We start from the raw sequence: 19740 nt of genomic DNA on the forward strand, positions 1-19740 counted from the left end.
ACTATCTCAATGAAATACAGGAGGGAATGACAATCTCCGCAAGAAAACAGAAATAATAAAATATAATCAAATGGAAATTCTAGAACTGAAAAAATAATTTTTGAAATAAAAAATCCTCTGGATGTTCTTGAGAGCTGAATAGACAAGGAAGAGGAAGGAAATGCAAATTTTAAGAAAGATGAGTACAAATTAACCAAGATGAAAAATACTAAAAGAAAAAAGTGAACATGGAGTCATGTTAGATAATATCCAGTGGTCCAGCATGGGTAACTAGAATCTCCCACTCCCCCAAAGAGAAGAGAAACAATGGGGTAGAAAATTTTTGAAGAAATGAGGTTCCCAAATTGCCTCAACTTAATGATGCACAAATTTGATGATGGAATATGCTAAATGAACAGCAAGGAGAAAGAAAAGCAACACACACATCACAGTCAAACATTCCAAACCCCAAAATAAAGAGAAATCTTTTTTTTTTAAGAGCAATCTTGAGAGCAACCCAAGAAAGAATATATTAAACAGAAGAGAACAAGGATCCAACTAACACTGACTCATCTGAAAACATGAAGGCCAGTCTGGGTGCAGCAGCACAGACCTATAATCCCAGCTACTTGCGAGGCTGAGGCAGGAAGACTAAAAGTTCCAGGCCAGCCTATGTAACTTAGTGAGATTCTGTTTCAAAATAAAACTTTAAAAAGGCTAGGAACACAGCTCAGGGCTAGAGAGCTTACCTAGTACATGCAGGACTCAAACCCCAGTATTACAAAACAAAACAAAAAACCACCAGAAGGCCAAAACAGAGTGGAATAACATTTTTACAATGCCAAAAAACAAAGAAACAAATAAAAACTCAAATTCTGGGCCGGGGATTTATCTCAGTGGTTCTGTCACCTGCCTCGCAAGAGCAAGGACCCAAGTTCAATCCCTGGTACCAAAAAACAAACAAACAAACAAACCTTAAATTACGAATTCTATGCCCAGAGAAAATAATGAAGGTAAAAGAAACATTTTCAAAAAAAAAAAAAAAATCCACTGCCAGAAAAACCTGTGCTATAAGACATATTAAAGGACATTCTTCAGGCTAAAAGGAATAATATCAGAGAGACACTCAGATATTAAGAATAATAAGCCTCAGATATGGTAACCTTTTCCCTTTAACTTTTCTTTTCTTTTTCTTTTTTGTATTGGGAATCAAACTCAAGACCTTGGGCTTGCCAGCCAGGTGCAGCACCACTGAGCTAACTCCCCGCCCAGGGAGACCCTGTCTTTAAAAAAAAAAAAAAAAAAAAAAAGCTGGGGCTGTAGCTCATTGCAAAGGCCCTGGGTTCAATCTTCAGTATTGGGGGGAAAAAATTTTTTTTCTGGTACTGGGGATCAAACTCAGACCTTGCACTTGCAAGGTAGGTGTTGCATCACTGAGCCAAATCCCCGGCATTGGGGGAAAATTTTTTTGAAGTAATACAAAATGTGTTTTTTAACCACAATGGAGGCAAATTAAAAATCAATACCAATAAGATAAGGAAAAAATAAAGCAGGGCTGGGGATTTAGCTCAGTGGTGCCGCCGCCTGCTTCGCAAGCGCAAGGTCCTGGACCAAAAAAAAAGTAGGAAAAAATAAAGCAATCTCCTAATATTGGAAATAACATACTTCTATAATTCTAGATAATCATCCATTCAAAGGAATTGTAAGAAAAAATAGAAATTATTTTGAACATAATAATTAAAATAACTTATTTGAATTTGTGAGATGTAGAAAAAGTAGTATCTAGAAAACTTAAGCTGTATATACCTACATAAATCGACAATATATATAAAATGAATAAATCCCTGGAAATATGGAAATTAACAGAACTATTCAAAAAGATAAAAACTTGAACAGTTCTAACTTATTAAAGAAATAGAACTTGTAATTGAAGAACTTCCCTCAAGGAAATGTCTAGGCCCCATTGATTTTACTGGTGAACTCAAACATTTAAAGAAGAAATAATACCAACCTTAAACAAACTCTTTCAGAAAACAAAAAAGGAAACATTTCCAAACTGAAGAAGCGAGTATTACTCTGGTTCCAAAATCTGACAAAGACATCAGAAGAAAAACAACAACAAGAAAAACACCCCAATACACCGACATCCTTCACAGAAATATAAATATTCCTAACAAAATGTTAGCATGTAAAATCCGGTAATACATAAAAATAACATATCAAGTCAGGTGTGGTGATGTACGCCTGTAATTTCAGCACTTGGAAAGCTGAGGCAGGAGAATCGCCAAGAGTTTGAGGCCTGCCTGGGCTACACAGTAAGTTCAAGGCCAGCCTGAACTACATAGTAAGACACCAAAAAACCAAAAGAACGAAACAAAACAACATATCAAAACCAAGTGGAGTTTGTCCTAAGAATGCAAGATTGATTTTAACATATGATACTCAATCAATGTTATTCATTTTGTTAACAGAACAAAGGAGAAAAAATCCCATATGATCACTTAAATAGATACAGAGAAAAATATCTAACCTAACTTATCATCACTTTCATGATAAAAATTCTCAATAAACTAAAAAAAGAAGGGAACTTCCTCATCTTCACTAAGAACATTCATGAAAATTCTACTGCTAACATTACATTAAACAGTAAAGAGTTCAATGCTTTCTAGTTTATTTCAGGACTACAGTAAGGATGTCCATTGACATAACCTTTATTTAAGATTGTACTAGAGGTTTAGCTAGTGCAATAAGGTGACAAAAAGAAAACGTATTATGGTCTTCATTTATAGATGACATGATCTTTTATTAAGAAGAAAAAAATCCACCTTCTCTTCAAGGATACACGATACATCTACTAAGACCATATCCTAGGAAACAAAATAATAAATTTTGAGGGACTAAAACAATACAGAGTATACTCTTTAAGAATCAAATTGAAATCAATAGCAATAAGATAATTAAAACAAAAAACTCTTAGTATTTAGAGAAAACTGTAAGCAGTCTACAAAAAAGGTACTAAAACTAACAAGTGGATTTGGCAAATTGCAGAACACAGGTTCATTATACAAAATTCATCTGTATTTCTATATACATATAAGCAATAAAATTTAGAAAGTTAAATTTTAAAACAATTCTAGTTACAGTATGATTGAAACAGTTACATATTTAACAAAAGACATGTAAACTCATTACTGAAAACTACAAGAAACCACAAAGAAAAATTATAAAAGACCTAAACACAGGGGCCAGGGATTTAGCTCAGTGGTTCCGCTGCCTGCCTCGCAAGTGCAAGGACCCGAGTTCGATCCCTGGTACCAAAAAAAAAAATTTAGGACTGGGGATTTAGCTCAGTGGTTCCGGCACCTGCCTCAAAAGTGCAAGGACCCGAGTTCAATCCCCAGTACCAAAAAAAAGAAAAAAGACCTAAAGACAAGGGGAGATGTACTATGTTCATGGATTATAATGCTGATTCCTCACTAGGTCAAGCAAGATGTCAATCCCCCAACTGATTATATATAGAGAGATTTAACAGATTTTTAGGTATATTAGGTTTAATAGATTTTTAGATTATAAGCAAAACCCCAAAGGCATTTTGGAAGAAACTGACAAGCTGATTCTAATATTTATGTGGAAAGACAAAGGACCTAGAATAGCCCACAATTTTTAAAAAGAACAACAAAATTAGAGGTCTTATACTACCTGAATTGAAGATAAATTATAAAACTACAGTAATAAAGACAGTATATGGGCTGGGGATGTAGCTCAGCAGCGCAGCACCTCCCTGGCAAGAACGAGGCCCTGAGCTCAATTCCTGGTACTGGAAAAAAAAAAGTATAGATTGTCGGAAGAATAGACATATGTCAATGGAACAGAATGTAGTGCATATGTAACTCCACATTTACAATGAGTATAATACAATTTGTATTATATTATGATAGATTAGAATTTAGTCCACACGAAGATAAACCCAAACAAGGTAAACCCAAAGAAATCCACACCAAAACCAATGTAGCCAAACTTCTAAAACTTAAGGAACATTATGTATGACTGCTTGAAAGCCAAAGGCCCTCCCAGCAGGTGTAGCTGTTGGCAACTCCTGATGTGGCTTCCTTTTGTATCCGGCCTCATGGCCTTAGTGGAACTTCTCAGGCTCAAGTTCCTGGCTCCCCCTGCTTGTGCTCCAGCTATCTTTGATGGGCTCCCTGTGCCAGCCCAGCATCAGCCAGCCAGTCAGATGACCCTGGCCCTCAAGGCCCTCAAGACTGAGGGCTGCACTAAACCAAGCAGGGGAAGTGTAAGTGACAGGGAAAAATGGAACTTGAAAAATTGGAATTTTTTTCCTTCAGAGACAAGTGGCTGCTCCAAACTTCATCACACTTTGGCACAAACTGCCACCTCTTTTCTTCTCAGCCTAGATGACCAGTCACAACAGCTGATTTTTAATATTAGATGCTTTAATATTAGGTAGATGCTGGTACCAGGAGGGTGCAGTCCAGTTTTCTTTACCCAGGAGAGGGAGGGAGTGAAGGACAGCAGGGAGGGAGGAAGCAAGCTTGTGGCTGTCTGCTGTCTCACTGTTTCCCTCTCCCCTCTGCTCCTTGCTGTAAAAGGCCCCTGCACGCCTGGACACAGGGAGAGGGTGATGTGTGGCAGTATGAGGCCCCATCTCCTCAGAGCTAGCTTTGAGTAAAGCCTTTTTCCTTTAAAACATACGTACGCACATATTAAAGTACAAGGGGAAAAATTCTGAAAGCAGGGAGAAAAATGACATCTACCTAAGGGGAAAAACAGAACGACAGTAGATTTTTCATTAGAAACCATAGGTGCCAGATAGAGGTGGAGTAACTTTGCCAAGTACTCTGATCCAGAATACTACACAGCAAAAGTATTCTTCAGGAGTAAAGAAGAAAGCAAGGTATTCTCAGATGAAGGAAACTCAGAACTTCTCATCAGCAAATCTATACATATATGATGCAGACTTTAGCTAAAAGAAAACAGTGCTTTTCTTGTGACTTGAGGTGATCTGTGAAACGGGTTCGGTTCTCTCTTGACCCAGAAAACCCCAGAAAATCATGAAAGTCCAGAGGTTTAAATCACCATGTTCACTTTAAGAACACAGTGAAACCACGCTGGCCACAAGGGCAGCACATCTGAAGGACCACCAAGCATGTGAAAGGTACCACTTTATAGCAGCAACGTGTGCCCCTCACACACTGGACTGACAGAGCCAGGAGGTGTGCCTGGGCCAAACATAGTGAGGAGCAGTGGCCTAAAGAGAGTGCCGAGTGTTTCTTGTGCATGCTTAAAACTGCGGAGAGTAATGCTGAACTTAAGCTACCTAAATCATGGAAGACCTATGTGGTCATAGATGCAGCCTAGGTGGCTGGTCCAGATTTATATTCCTGGCTGTCTTGCTCTTAGTAGTGAAATCTCTCATTTAAGATTTTAAGTTTCTTTTTAAAAAAGCAAAGCAGGAATAGCTATTTTGGATAGACTTCAGAGCAAACAAAATGACTGGAGATCAAGCGCAAGATTATATAATGATATAAGGGCACCACATCAGGAAAGCAGAGTGACCCTGAATGTGTAGGCACTCAATGACAGGGCTGCAACACGTAGAGCAAAACCCAAAAGGTTATCCGTGGAGACTCCGGCAGTCCTCTCTCAGTAACTGATCAACAGTGTCTCACTGACACAGTACAGTGCACTCAACATGAACAGATACTCATTCTTCCCAAGTGCCCACAGAACCTACGCCAAGGCACATCACGTCTGCGGCCAGAAAACACCCCAATGTTTTGTTGCTGCTGCTGTTGTTTTGAGACAGGGTCTCGTGTGCAGTTCAAGCTGGTCTTGAACTCACTATGTAGCCCAGGCTGGCCTCAAACTCATGGCAATCTTCCTGCCTCAGCCTCCTGAGCACTGGAATTATAGGTGTGCGACAACACCACCCTCAGCTTCAAATTTTTAAATAATGGAAGTCACACATAATGTGTCCTTTGACAAAAATTGAACCAAACTGGAAACCACTATTAGTAACAGAAAAATAACAGGATCATCTCCAAATATTTGGAACCTAAACAATGTTCTTTTTTTTTTTGGTACTGGGGTTCAAACTCGGGACCTTGCGCTTGCGAGGCAGGCGGCGGAACCACTGAGCCACATCCCCAGACCAACAATGTACTTTTGTTTTGTTTTGTTTTGTTTTTTGGTACCGAGGATCCAACAATGTAATTTTAAATAATCCAGGGGTTAAAGAGATAGTCTCAAGAAAAATTAAAAACAAAACAAAAAGTAATTGAACTCGATGCAAGTGAATGTAGCAAATCGGATTCCAAACACTTCAGAAAATGAATACAGCAATCCTGTGACAAACACACACTTCTTTTATGACCCAGATACTCCAGTTCTAGGTATGTTCCCAAGAGAAATACAAGCATGTGTTCATACAATCATGGGTGCCCAGACAGTCACAGGAGGAGATTTCATAACAACCCCAAAGTGGAAGCAACCCTGCCCCCCACAGATGCATAACCAAGCCGAGGTTAGTCCACATAACAGAACATTACTCACAAAAAACAGGGCACATTAGTGTACATAACATGCATGAATCTCAACATAATTACGTGAACTGAAAGAAGTTAAATACAAACATCTATGATCTGGGTCTGATTTTCGTACGATTCCACATTATGAATTTCTAGAAGAAGCAAAACTACAGAGACAGAAAGCAGAAGAGTGTTCAGAGGTTGAGGGACGGAATCGGCTGGAAAGGGGCCCAGAAAAACTCAATGATAAAGGAACTGATTTATAACCTTGACTGTGATTGAGGTGACATGATTGGCTGTACATCAAAACTCATCAAAATGTGGGTTTGATTCTATGTAAATAATAATTCTTTCAAAGGTACTTCAAAAAATCATCTTCTAGCCCAGACACTACAATTCTATAAGTGTCCTTCCTTGACTAAGACCTTGTCAAAGCGGATTCAGTGCTCGCTGCTACTATGTAAAACTCAACTGCATGACAGGCTTCCCTGAGAGTCTTTGAGGAGCTGCTAGGAACGGATTTCAATATTTCACTTACAAAACCATTAGTTTACAGACTTTAACATCATGACAGCAACAATGGCCATCAATTACTACGGACTTACTATCCATCAAGAGCTCTACGCAACATCCTGTTACACCCTTGAGGAGATGCACACGTCATTTCAGAGCAAACTGAGGCAACTGAAGTCACTTGTCCAGGGTCACTGCTCACAGGTGCTGAGCCGAGGTTGGGCCCACAGTGTGCTGTGTGTGAACACCTTGCATGGGATGCTGAGCATAGACCACTTTAAGGGCATGCACGGCAAGCCCGAGCCTCCCTGGGCCAGCCTGGCGGACGCGATGCACCAGCCGCTGCCCACCCGTGCACTACACAGAAGCAAAGCTCGCCTTGCCCTCCCTCTCCTCGCTGGGGAGCAGGTCCAACTTGTATGAAGGCCCCAGGGCGGCCCAGCACAGCTCCAAACATTGGCACGAAGGAGCATAAAACCTGTTTTTGTGGGGGAAGCAGAGGCTGGAAAAGGGACGCTAGGGCCTCAGATGTGAGCTCACACACATGACAGATCAGCTTCCTTCCTTCCTCCACCCCCTCCTCTTCTTAAAGAACCCATAGTTCCTGTAGGAAGAGGCCTTTCGAACAGAGCTGAGAGCGGTGCAGAAGGAAGCACTGATGGAACAGGTGTTGTGCTTCATCCAGATACCAAGCCGCAACAAAGTGCTGCATGATTCTGAAGAAAAGGAGAGAACTGGCTGGAAATACTGCTCAATCCCAAGCAGGCCTCCTCTGCACATCCCCATTCTCAGTGTCTAGGGCAGTGATGGCGAACCTTTTAGAGCCTGCTGTGGCACACGCGCCACAGGTTCGCCACCACTGACAAGGGGGTCAGATCAGCCTCCCTTTGCCAAGGGTTCTTAGATACTGCAAACCCATAGTTACTTCTTACTTGTGCACAAGTCTCCTGCACCCTGTCACTTAGCTACCTTTTCTGCTTTTTCCAGTTGCCTATTTAGCAACCTCTGATTAACTTGACAGGAATATGCTACAGATCCCACTGCAAGCAACAGCCAAACTCCCACGCATACTGTTGTCCAATGCCTCTTCTTAATGATGACCAACTGTGCCCTGAGAAGATCCACCTTTATATACAAGTGCAGGACAGAATGGGATCCAGAAAGCAATGTCTCAAACATTAAAGGACCATGATGAAAAGGTTTCTTAAACTCAACGGTAGCTATGTGTGAGGTGAGTCACCAAAAGAAAGAAACTTTACTTATGTTGTTTTCAATAAGCAAGTACTACTTCTGTAATTACCAACTTCAATGAAAAGGCATTTGCCAGAATAAGAACTAACAGCTCTTCTGCAAGCTGTGCCCTCTCGATTCTGCAGGAAAAATCAGATGGGGTGGGGAGTAAGGAGCCTGTGAGCACGAGAACAGGTCCTTCCCAGCAACCACGTTTTGCACCTGGGACACAGGTGCGGCCCCAGAATGGGAGAGCATCCTATGCATCTCCACTTGGCCAAGGCACCCTGGATGGGAAATGCCAGGGGTAACTGGCAAACACAGATGAGAAAGTCTCTACAACAAAGATCTCTGCATCAACCAGCAAGCTGTGGAATGTTTTGAATGCAGTCATTACCTAATGGCTAACAGACACGGAGTTAAGCATGCAGCATCCAGAAGAGAGCGGGTCAGAAGTGCGAGTATCACCATCACATTGCACTCCAGGTGAAGCCCACCTCGCTCACTCAGTGGGTCTACGAAACGCCCACTCTGGGCCAAAGCGCTGAGTGCTGGGATCCGATCAGGTACAACAGAGGTATGGTCCCCATGCTGGGGACGTACCAGAGCAGCAGGAGAGAAGCTGTCATGGCTTGGATCTGAAACAGACCCCAGAAGTTCCTACGCGGAAGGCTTGAGCAGTGTTCAGGGACAGGGCCTTTGGAAAGGCGACTGACGGTGATCTCATCCGTGGATCGGTCCACTGACCGCTGAGACCCGGTGGACACCGCGAGGTGAGGCTTGGGGCTGCACCCTTGCTGGATGCATTTGTCCCACCCCTTCCTCACCCCAAGCCTGCTTCCTGGCTGCCATGAGGTGAGCGGCCGCCTCTCCACACACTCACACAGTGTGTTCACCTTAGCCCCGTAGGTCCTGGGGCCAGCAGACCACAGACCAAAACTTCAAAACTGTGACCCAATATACAACTCTCCTCCTTCAAGCTGTCATAGGCATTTTGTCATGGCAAGGAAAAGCTGACTAATACAGAGGCACTGAAAGAAATATCACATTAGTTACCATAGAATTATAAACTGAGATAAGTTCTCCAAAAACAAGAATAAATTCTAGGAGAGAACAGAACAAAATGAAACTTCATACAGAAAGTTCTTAATGAATTGCATATGTTTAAAGTTTAAAATAAAGTAATAAAAATTCGCTTTAGAAAAATCAGAGAACTGCCAAGATCTTATTTGGTATTTGTATTGATCTTTTTTTAAATGTAATTTTTATATTGTAGTGTCATACCTAACACAGAACTTTATATCCCACTTTAAAATTTCCTGACTGGGCTGGGGATGTAGTTCCGTGGCATCGTGCCTGCCTGGCAAGCGCAAGGTCCTGAGTTCGACCCCTGGTACTAGGGGATGGGGGGAAATAGACATATCCCCTGATTACTTAATCAGCACAGCACTGCCTTTTCTGTTAAGAACTTTTTCAGGTTTTCAAAGTGAAAAATGCTCATTCTCAAAATTATTACTGTTCTAGCCACTGAAGGCTCCAGACGTCACAGCCCCTTACAGGGAGATATAGTTAAGCGCCAAAAGAATTTGGTCACTTTTGAAAAAAAAGGTTATCGGTTAAATCTTTACACTACTGAGTTCAATAATCAATGCATCGTATCTGGACACAATTCGTAAGTGGACTTCAGGCAGAATTTCTGATCTGTCATGCTCATGCACTTGTGATATTGTTGGGAAAACACTTAGAAACAAGGGCAAAGGACCAGCTACGAGGAACAGACTATTCTGAAACCATTTCCAGGAACAGGGTTTGTTTAAACAAAACTATTAAATGGAACCAGCTGTTTGAAGGGTCAATGCCTTCCGAAGTGGATTCTAAAACCACCCACTTCACAGTTACCGGGGTAGCAATTCCTCCTACTGCTATGAGAGAAGTGCTTGGTGTCGCACAGCAACAGCTCCTTAAGGCAAGAGCAGAGGCCCCACTGTGCTGCTGCAGGTGGAGACTCACAGGAAACCCCATGGGTCCCGCTTTATGTTTCCATATCCCTCATCCAACAAAGTGTGGAGGAAGTGGGAAGGGGTCAGGGCACTCTAGGGAGGTTTATCCACCATCTGGGGTGCTCTTTTGACAGTGCAGTAAGGGACGTCCTGCAGACAAGAATCATCAGCACATGCAGCAGAAGGCCAATTGATGATCTTGCCACACAAGCCAATGACCAAAATACTCCACTTATCAAAAATACATTCAAACTGGGGGTGATTTCAGGACTCTGGGAGGCTGAGGCAGGAGGATCACAAGTTTGAGCCCAGCCTGGACAACTTAGCAAGACTCTTCAAATAAAAAAGGGCTCGAGGAGCCGGGGATTTAGCTCAGTGGTTCTGGTGCCTGCCTTGCAAAGTGCAAAGTCCTGAGTTTGATCCCCGGTACCAAAAAAAAAAAAAAAAAAAGGGCTGGAGTGCAGCTAGGAGTGAAGGCCCTGAGCTCAATCCTCAGTATTGGGGGGAAAAAAGAAAAGTTCAAAGAGAACTTTAAAAACGCACACCTTGTTCATATCTAAAAACTAACACCGAGCTCAAGGAAAGCAGAGTCTAAATTATAAGTCAGGTTTGATTGTCTAAAGTCATTTCCCTTGACTTTGTAACAAATGCACAAGAAAAAGCTTCTCCTCTGAAAACTCCCTAGTGGCAACATACCTGGATAACCCTTCTGGGAGCCCTGTGACCCAGCCACCAGTCGCCAGCTCTAGATATTCCCAGTGTGTCACCTGGTACAGCCAGTAAGTAGGACTTAACCAAAACAATGCAGTTGGGAAATGCAGGCATTAATAAGCCCTCTTTGGAAACCAATTAGGAGATGGTGAAGGAAGGAAAAACAGTGATTCATTTGTTTTGACGAAATCTGGCCTTCTAAACGATAGGACAGTCCAGGAAATACACAATTTGTGTTCTAAGGTGTCTTAAACTAGGCCTTTAAAAAAAAGTTCTTTCCAAGCTTGTGAGCAAAGTAAATGAACAACGAACAAAGTATGTTAACTACTTCATAAAGCAGTCCCTTGACCGTGACATACTCTGCTTGCTTTATGAATGTGAGTTTACAGGTTTAAAACTGTGATTGAAGGGCAGTTGCAAAGCTTGCCGCTTGCAGTATTTAAACCAATGAGATGCTAATGTGCCACAATCCAATGTCACCTACAGGACAGTGTGGCATAGGCTTGAAACTGCCTGGATTCGCTGGGTGTGCCTGTCTCTTTAAAAGGCAGGAAAAGCTCAGGATTAGATTTCAAGTTAAAATGTGCAATTTGCCACACAGCCTGTATGAACTCCAGCTGTTTCTCAGCAAAAATAGCTTAAAACTTCTCAGATGTGCGGAGAGGAGACTATCAGCAAATATAGGTATAAGGAACAGTCCAGCAACGGGGAATTCTGATTGGTATGGATACCACCATGGTAATCCCAGCCCAGGTCAGACTCCACGATATTTACAGGGAAGAGAAGGGTGCGTGCTAAGTAACTGGAGGAGCTGGGCAGGTGGGGAGCAAAATCAGTCTTTAAAGAAAGTCAGGTAAATGAGGTGAGGAGGCACATACCTGTAAACCCAGCACTCTGGGAAGCTCAGGCAGGATTTCAAGTTTGAGCCCAACTTTGCAACTTTGTAAGACTTTGTCTCAAAATAAAAAGGTAAAAAAAATAACAAGGGCTAGGGCTGTAGCTCAGTGAGAAGGCTGGGTTCAATTCCCAGGAAGAAGAAGGAAGAGGGTGGGGGGAGAAGAAGAAGAGGAAGGAGGAGGGAGGGAAATTAATTCATCAGTACTGACAGAATCCCTAAAAAGGAGCAAGTTCCACATAATTTTGACTGCTGCTTTAAAAGCTCTGTTCCTTAGCAACATTCTGTAAGCCGCTGCTAGGCAGAGCCAAGTGGTATTGGAGTGGGCACTGGATAAGAAACCAGAGAGAAGCCATGAGGTGCAGTTCTGGGGGTCTGCCTCTTCCCAACTTCATGCCCACAGGCAGACCTTACCATCTCTGAGCCCTAAGACCATCCATAGGAGGGATGGGTAACACCTGCTGTCAGGTACGACATCATCTCATCCCATGTCATAGGACCAAATTTGACAAGCACGATGATGTAAACAGAAGGAACTGTGTTACTGGAACTTTCTCTTAAAATGTCCCGCTCAATGCTTTTCACACATCTTAGGCCCTCTTAAAGCTTGTCCCAATTCAGTACTCCCTCCCCTTGTGCCACCCAGAACCAGGGTGGGCACTGTATCTGATGTGGATCCATAACACACGTGGTTCCTGGTGTGTTACGGAGAAAGAGCCAGAACCAGAAGGACCTGGAAGTAGCTGGAGGAAACTGGGAAGGAAAAGGAAGAGCATCAAGTCCAGGCAACAATGGAGGAGCTGTGTGCTCCTTGTGGCCTGCGATTACCATGTGGTCTCCTGAAGGACACAAGGCACAAAGCCAAGAACTTGGCTTGAGCAACCAACTTGGTGGTGGAAAAAAGGGAACAACGACCCATCAGCAATGTTAGCAATGGGAAGCTTTGAGCAGAGCCCCGGAGGCTGAAAGACTTGGCTTAGGTGGCCATGCACCCCAGCAAAAACAGGTCTGGTTTGTCCCAGAAGTGAGCCCCAAGGTGCCCTGAGTGTACCTTCTGGGTGGAAGTGCTACTCTACTTGCAGCTCAGTTTCTCTCTCAGGCTTCTCTCCAGGCTTGGTTCTGGACATAAGTGTGGCCTTTAGGCGGTCAGTGCCTCTCTGTGGCTTCTTTAATGTCCCTTTCAAGCTGCAGCTCTCCTCCTGGACTCGTTTCCCTTCTTGAGATGCACCCTTGAGAATGTACTTTAGTGATAAATTCCCAGTGGTAAAAGCCTTCTGTTTTTATTTATGTAATGTCTTTACTCCATTCTTATTTTTGGAAGACAGTTTCATGGTTGTCCAATTCTAGGTTATTTTGTGCCTACTTTGAAAATGTTCTACTCTTTCAAGACTTCACTCTTGCTGCAGAAAAGCTAGCTGTCACTGTCACTTTTCTTCCTTTGTAGGTCATCTATCTTTTCTCTCTGGCTATTTTTAAGAATCTTTTCTGTCTTGGATGTTCAATAGGTTTGCTATGAGATATTTAGGCACGGACTTCTTTCCTCTCCTCCCCACCCTCCCGCTTTGGAGTCTGACAGGCTTCCTAAACTTGCGAGTTTTTGTCTCTCATTACCACCCAGGTCAGGAAAAACCTCTGGCCAGATTTCACAATTTCAAAGATTCCATTTCTCTCCACAGGCCAAAGGGCCCGAAGGCACAGGGAGGTGTGTCCTGAGCATCTGACGTCCATAATGCAGGCCTCGGGACCTAATCAGATCCAAGCTCACATTCAGGGCTTATATGCAACTCTTCCCTGAGGGTCTCTTACAAAAGTGGAATGGGCACAGGCCAGAGCCTCCCCAAGAGGTCTACTTAGTGAGTAGGGATTAGATATGCAGGCTGAGGGGTGTACCCGTGTGCGCCTGAGTCCCCTCACTGTGGGAGAAACCTGGGGCAAGAAAGAGGGCTGGACCACAGGCTGGGATGTGGTTCACCCTGTGCTGCTCTGTGACAGTGCAGAGTTCTGTGCTGTCCAAGAACTCTAAATCCGAACCTGGCTGCTAGGTTATTAGGAAGGTATACTGGTCACATGTATTTTATTTCATGGTTTCTTCCATTTATAACTCAAATATTTAGAAGAATGGTCTGTGGACCTCCATTTCCATACTGTCTCTATGGATCCCTGCAGCAGCAGCTTCTGGAGCTCCAATTAGACCTCAGTTGGATCTTCTCAGTACATATTCTATCTCTTAACCTTTCATGTTTTCCATCGCTTGGCCTCTCTAAGTTACAGCCTGTGTTATTTCTTCAGGTTTATCTTCTAGTTAACTAATTCTTCTGCTGTGTCTACTCTACTAACTTACTTATTTAAATGACTATGCTTTTTACTTCTGGACACTATATTTTGTTTTTAACATAAATATGCCTAGTTGCTTTGATGCTTTTCTTTTCTCATATTTTTGATTCCTTCCTGTGCTTCCTCGAAGTTACTAAATTAACTTTATTATTTTACATTCAATATTTCCAATATCTGAATTCCTCTTGTTTCTCTGTGTGTGTGTGTGTGTATATGTGTGTGTGTGTGTGTGTGTGTGTGTGTCTCCCTTTCTGGTGTGTCTATGTTGGCTGAGGTCATCTATGGGAGCTTTCTGAGACCAGGGAAGACTTCAACTTGGTCCTGCCAAGTGTCCAGGCATGCTGCAAACCCAGGCCCACTTTAAATCAACATCTCCAGTTTGTAGCTGTTGAAGGTCAGACAAGCAGTATGAGATCAGTTTCCCAATCCATGTGGTCGCTAGTCAGTAGCCACAGCCCCTTTTATGATTTCCCCTTGCCTTTCACTCAAAGCTAAAGGTGAGATGCTCTCCTTGCTGGCAGATGGTGCACAGCACTTCCCCAAACACCTTTCCTCTGTGAGTAGAGCCTGCCTCCCTGCAGGCCTGGATTTACAAAGTCTTAGATAGTCTTGGATCAGAGACCCCTTTCTGCACCCTGAGAGCCCAAGACTGTTACAGGTATACTTCCCCACTGTAGCCTTTACAAATACCAACGCATGAGAAGACAGACTAAGGAACTCTTCCAGGTTACAGGTGATTAAAGAACATGATATATCAATGCAATCCATGATCTTGGGATGGATCCTACACTTAAGGGGGAAATGCTAGGAGGGACATTCCTAGGGCAGTTGAGAAAATCAGAATATAGACTGAAGATTACATTAAAAGGATGTATCAAAGTTAACTTCCTAAAATTGATAATTATTCTGTAGTTAATAAGAAGATATCCCCTTTCTTATGAACACACTTGAAGTATTCAGGGATAAAGGAGTAAAACATTATTACCTACTCCCTACTGATTCAGAAAAGCAATTTTTATACTACATAAACATACAAGGTGGGGGTGACAAAGCAAACGTAATAATGTGGCAAAATGTTAAAAACTGATGACTCATAAGTTAAGGAAACAGGAATTGTCCGTATTAGTCTGATAAATTTTCTGTAGGTTTTTAATTATTTCAATGTACAAAGAAAACAAAAGGTGGTTGTTATGGTTTGTGCCTAGATGTTCCCCAAAAGCCTCATGTGGTCATAGGTGGGGCTTTTTCAGAGGTGGCTGAATCTAGAGTGCATGACACCGGGATTAAGGTGTGTGATTACTAAATCAGTCCCCTGATTGGTCTGGCACCCACCCTAATCCTCGGAGCCTATACAGGATATAAAAGGTGCAGGAAGAAGCTACTGAAGTCCCTTGCTTGCTTGCTTGCTTTGCTACCTTTTGCCCACCATGAACCGTTTCTCCTCTGTGATGCTGCTCTACCATGCCACCCTGCCTTAGAGCTAGCCGATTATGGACTGAAACCTCTACAAAATGTGAGCTAAATAAACTTTTCCTTCCTTAACCTGTGAGTGTTGGGTATTTTGTCTCAGCAACAAGAAAAATAACTAAGACAGAATTTGGTACTGGGAGTGGGGTCACTGTTATGATCAAACCTGACCATGTGGTTCAGGAGCCTTTGGGACTGGCTTATGGGAAGAGTTTGGAAAGGTTTGGAGATGCCAGCTGAAAAAGTAGAGCTGGACTGCCTTAGGCTGTACTTGATATGAAAGGGGCAAGAAGAGGCTGTTAAGGTCCCTTGCTTTCTTGCTTGCTTTGCTACCCTCTACCCGCCATGATCTGTTTCTCCTCTGCAATGCTGCTTTGCCATGCCACCCTGCCTTGAAGCCAGCCAATTATGATTTGTGTTTTGGGGTTTTTGTTTTTTTTCTGGTACCAGGGATCGAACTCAGGACTTTGTGCTCACCAGGCAGTGCCACTGAGCTACATCCCCAGACCAGAGCCAGGCAATTATGGACTGAAACCTCTACAAAATGTGAGCTTAATAAACCTTTCCTTCCTTAACTTGTACGTGTTGGGTATTTTGTCTCAGCAACAAGAAAAGTAACTGAGACAGTGGTCAAATTTAAGCCAGTGGGCCATGGTGGCTGCTGTGATGGCTTCGGGGCCAGGCAACTGACAACTGGGTAAGGAAAGAACCCAGCACCTAGTCTCAGCTGCCTAACGCCACCTCCTCGGAGCATTCCAAGCAGCTGTATGAGATGCTCCTCGGCCTCCAAGAAGACCATGGTGTGGGAGTGGGGTTGGGGTGCCTGACCACCAGCACAGAGAAGTTGATCAGAGATTTTGATGAAAATCAACAGGAAGTGAATGAAATGTTGGCAGAGATGGAGGAGGAACTATGGTATGCAGCCCTGTCCTTCTATAACCCCATGATGTCTAGGCTGTGAAACTACCAGAAAGACCTTGCCAAACTGCATCGGGAAGTGAGAAGCACACCTCTGACAGCCATACCTGGGGGCTGAGGAGGCATGAGGTATGGCACATGTGCTATGGATAATGAGCATATGAATCAGCTACAGACTAAGAGGGTACTGCTTCTGCAAGGCACTGAAAGCCCCACCCGGGGCACTGAGTGGTCTCATCGGACTCCAGAGACTGATCAGATTGGCTTAAAAATCACAGAAGAGCTGGGGGGCAGCAAGATCAGCTGGAACGCACCAAGAGCAGGCTGGTAAACACAAGTGAAAACTTGAGCAAAAGTTAAAAGATTCTCCATTCTATGTCCAGAAAAGTGACAACCAATAAGCTGCTGCTTTCCATCCTCTTCTTACTGAGCTCGTCATCCTGGGAGGCCTGGTTTATTACAAGTTCTTTCACACGCATTGGACTTCCTCTAGGAAGGGCTCTGAGGACCAGAACTTTGAGCCTGTGGATGAATGGTGTTAGGGAGGATGTGGAGTAAGCATCTTGCTGCTGTGGGCTGACAGTGCAAGGATGTGCTGTGCAGCCAGACATTGGAAGAGGGGGCCAGACGGAAAACCACATAAACGTGAAGGAGTGATGAGACCAGTGTGACAGACCAAGGTAATAAATGTTGTTTATGATTTCTTCAAAAAAAAATGTAAGCCAATGGTAGACATGGAAAAGAGAATGCAGTGTTTGCACTGGTAAACACTGTTGATTTGTAAGGAACCCGAACTCCATTTTACTTCTTTAATTCTGCAGAGAGGTAGGTGAAGAATAACAGAAACAGAGTTCTACGCTTACTTAAGATGTAAAAGCCCTCAGAGAACATCACTCCAAGCCTAAGAGGAAAAAGTCAGATGATCTACAAAATCATAGCCTCTCCTGAACTGAGCAGAGGTCCCCAGGCAACATGGTGAACTGAATGCTAGTGAGTGACAAGCCCCTCCAGGGAGAGGGGAGACAGAAGAGCTGCGTAACCGTTCACGGAGCCTGGGGAGGAGGGGCTGTCTTAAAAATACATAAGGAAATAGCCTACATGGCAATGAATTCATATAAAGCTGAGTGTGGACTAGTACGTGCCATGGAGTCACTGGAGTTACTCACGTGCAGGCACTGGACTACCACCAGGCACTCACGAGAAAGAGCAGGGCACTCTGGTGACAACCCCCTCATGCTGGACTGGGACAGAAGCCTGCCCACATCCAGGACCCTCCTCCCGTACCTTGCAAAAGCTTTAAGGGTGCGCTGGGGAGTTAGCTCAGTGGTTCCACAGCCTGCCTCGCAACTGCAAGGTCCCAAGTTTAATCCTAGGTACCAAAAAAAAAGAAACCTCCTTGGCCATAGGATTTTGGCAAAGTTTTACTGCTCTGGGGGTAGGGCAGCAGCAGAAGTCCTCACCTGCTGATCCTGCACTGATACAAGGCAGAAGTCAGCTACTGTGGGCCAGGAAGGTACATGGGAAAGTCTATCCCACCCCAAAACCTGAGTCCACACACATACACACACACACACACACACACACACACACTCACACACACACACACTGGTCATGGAGGGTGGAAGTGCATAAAGGTAAGAAGGCCCCTCCTCAGAAGTCCAGGCACATGGGGCCTGTCTAAGACTGAGTGAGGACGAAGGGAACCAGGATAGTCCCTGTCCTTACCACAAGCCTGGTTGCAACTACAGAGCAACGGCAGCTTTCCACTGGGCAGGGACACTGACAGGCTGAATGGGAAAAGACAAAAAATGATACACTGTGCCATGTCATCACAAGAAAGCTGAGGGTGTTTGCTGGCTATGCAGGGCAAGCCTGGAATTCCAGCTAACTGGCAGGCTGAGGCAGGAGAAACATCAGTTTGAGGCAGCCTAGGCAACTTAGTTCTTGTCTCAAAATAAAAAATAAAAAGGATGTGGGGAGTAGTTCAGTGGTAGAGCACTTGCCTAGCAAGATCGAGGCCCCAGGATCCATTCCAACACTGTGAAAAAGCAGGAGATCTCAAGACAAGACAAACAGTCCTCCAGACAAGCACTATTTCCAGGGCTAATGAGGGACACTATTCACGACAAAGGGACCAATGCAACAAAAAGCCATAATAATCCTCAATGTGCACGTACCTAATAACGGAACTTCAAAATACATAAAGAAATAGTATAAATAAAAGCAGTAAAGTAGTCTTTTAGTGCTGACTAGTCACTTCTTCACCCTTCTTCTACTCGTCTTGGTCTACTTATTAAATTATTCTACGATAACAAGCTTCACAGCTAATTCCCAAACATGGTGCACTGTGGCAGCACCCTCTGGCTGGTCACTGTAACTCAATGCCCTTGTGGGGCAGCTGACAGATGTTTACTGCACCAATGCAGAGGAGGAAGTGACGCCAGAGGAGCTCTGCACTGACAGAGACACAGGAGGGAGGCCCACCCTCACATCAGTGCTGGAGGAGGAGGAGGAGGAGAGGGAGGAGGAGGATGGGGAGGAGGAGGAAGAGGAGGAGGAGGAGAGGGAGGAAGAGGATGGGGAGGAGGAGGAAGAGAAGGAGGAGGAAAAGGAGGAGGGGGGAGGAGGAGGAGGGGGAGGAGGAGGAAGAGGAGGGAGAGGGGGGAAGGGGAGGGGGAGGAGGAGGAGGAGGAGAGGTCGCACAGGGTCCAACTCGAGTATCATCACTGCCCCTCCCCCGGATCCAGAACAGATGGTGACCAGTCCGGGCACAGCCAGGAGATGGAAACCACGGCAGGCATTTCAACAGGAAAACGTAATACAAGGAACTGTTCACTCCCACAAAGTGGTTACCCCTTACAGAGTGGGGTTTTGTTTCTGTTGTGGTTTTCTAGCACTGGGGATGGAACCCAGGGCCTCACGCATGCTAGTCCAGCTACCCTCAACCCTCAGCAGAGTGCATTCACCACGTTTCCTTAGATTCTCCACGTGTCTGTTCAGAGCCGAGCTAACAGCTGCGATCCGGAGCCCCATAGAGAGCCAGCGCTTCTCCTGCCCCCAATCACCCAGGGCCAACCCCCCACCCTGGTGTGCCCGTCCCAGACACCCCAGCGGGGGCTCTAGCCGCTGTTCCCCAGTGGCCTCT

The 19740-nt window shown here is 44.1% G+C and overlaps 1 protein-coding gene and 1 pseudogene across 2 annotated transcripts in view; one reads left to right on the forward strand and one right to left on the reverse strand.

Annotated features, from left to right (window-relative positions):
* Abl1 (ABL proto-oncogene 1, non-receptor tyrosine kinase) overlaps window positions 1-19740 on the reverse strand; it is a 152644-nt gene that overhangs the window by 75020 nt on the left and 57884 nt on the right. The gene's annotated exons all lie outside the window — the stretch shown is intronic.
* Window positions 4106-17137, forward strand: LOC101697855 (vesicle transport through interaction with t-SNAREs homolog 1B pseudogene; annotated as a pseudogene).

The sequence above is a fragment of the Heterocephalus glaber genome, unplaced genomic scaffold, assembly GCF_053883595.1.
Source record: "Heterocephalus glaber isolate CG9 unplaced genomic scaffold, H.glaber_assembly_v1.0 deba00001479, whole genome shotgun sequence".
In the NCBI taxonomy this organism is placed as follows: domain Eukaryota; kingdom Metazoa; phylum Chordata; class Mammalia; order Rodentia; family Bathyergidae; genus Heterocephalus; species Heterocephalus glaber.